Below are 2,038 nucleotides of genomic sequence, written 5' to 3' on the forward strand. Positions count from 1 at the left end.
CTTTTCCTCCCTGACGAGAGGGATCAAAGTGCTACTTTTCTGTTCAAGGCTTTTCAGTGCTTTTTTTGAAAATGCAATTTTTTAAATTGATAAATGTCACCACGCCATTTTTTATGCATGTTGCTCGTTAATTGTACATAGAATTATTTTATTTAAATTTTCGTCATGCTCGGTGTCAAACGTTGTATGAGATGAGTCACTCGGGAGTAAAAGGCGCGTTAACACTTGAATCCCTCATTACGCTCAGAATTCTATTGTAGAATCCTTCGCTTCATTCTGGCTTCAATGTACCGCCCTCGCCGTAACATACATCATTTTGCTCCCTTGTGACACAAATAACTATTTTATCGCGTAACGCTAACGTGCCAAAGAGATGGACGTATGATCTGATTAAAGCCGCTTCCAACCGAAGCAACTGGAGATTTATGGGGGGTGCGTATGTCCAAAAGGGGACGTCCTATACGGCTGATATGATGATGATGAACGTCCACATGCACTCAAACAAAAAAAAATGAATTGGAGACGTTTCTCCCAAAGTCAAAATAACAACATTTTGAAATATATATTTTTGGTTAAGTAACTATTAAGCTTTTGGATTCCGAAGGCGAGCTTACACGTGCCCCTCCAAAAGTTGCTCTTACGCACTCATGTTGTGCTCTAAAAGCAGAAGTTACCTGTATCGCTTTCTGATCCATAAGCCATTGTATCGTCTTTGGAACTGAAATATAAATATAAAGTGGAAATAAAAATATAAAGTTTAAATCCATAGGTAAACACTTAAGTAATATATGTGTTGAAAATGATGAAGAAGACGATTATTTATTAATAAAACATTATGTGTGTGGTGTGGTGTTGTGGTGTGTGTGTGTGGTGTGTGTGTGTGTTGTGTGGTGTGTGTGTGTGTGTGTGTGTGTCGTGGTGTGTTGTGTGTGTGTGTGTGGTGTGGTGTGTGTGTGTGTGTGTGTGTGTGGTGTGTGTGTGTATTTATTTTCATCACAATACGAACTAGACACATACCGTCCCTTACAACAGAATCGCTTTATCTGCATGAAATGTAGTTTCGAGAAAACGCATTTAAAGGTTTGCATGCTTCTAAAAACTATAAAAGCTAGTTATACTAAAAACGTCTCTGTGTTTCTATTTAGATAATTTATCCCTTAATAGGATAGGGCTATGTTATTTACTCTATACTCGCGCCGAGTAGGTTAAAATAGGGCTTTTCTTCAAAAGTACTGCAGATAAAGCGATTTTTGCCTGTAGACACTTTTTTTTTTATCTTCTAAACTAGCAAGTTCGCAGATATTTATATAATATATTTTAAGTCATAATTGAAGCATTTTTCGCCGAATATCAGTGTTAAAATGCTTACATGTTATACAATTTAAGTTTTTAGTTAAGTCTCAGCGCAAATAAGAGGTATTGGTGTAAACAAATCGGAATTTACCTCTTAAGCGCGCTAAAGTGCAACAATATTTCTAAGATGTTTTGACTCTAGTTTTTTTTTCTGTTTTTTCTATCTTAAATGCAATGTAGCATTATTCTGTTTTGTTTTTATCATTCAAAGACATATAACTTGTATTTTCGAAAGAGTTCCATCAATCTATTTCAACAAATAGGTACCAATACCCAAAATATAAATAAATGAAAACTACGAGCTAAAGTCCTTAATATAGTAGTATATTTCTAGTATATGTGAGATATATTAGTTATCCTTTAATATCATATTGCTGCTAAATACATTTAATTGGAACTTTTGATTTCATGCATGCAACAAAAACATATTTTATTCAAACATTTTAATAAAAAGGCACTTACGTCTCAGGCTCAAAGTAACCACTGAAACAGTCATGAAAAAGAACGTAATGGTAATAACATAGTCTTCTTCTTCATCAAAAACGATAACGAGCATGGATATTCAGGTTTTTGATGAACTAAATAGAAAAACATAGGTAAACAGATCCAGCAGACGTCGACTGAACCGCGATTGTCATTTAGATACCTACTATTTACTACCTTCGTATCGTAGGTAGGTCGTATC

Source organism: Choristoneura fumiferana, chromosome 19 (genome assembly GCF_025370935.1).
Source record: "Choristoneura fumiferana chromosome 19, NRCan_CFum_1, whole genome shotgun sequence".
NCBI classification, from domain to species: Eukaryota; Metazoa; Arthropoda; class Insecta; order Lepidoptera; family Tortricidae; genus Choristoneura; species Choristoneura fumiferana.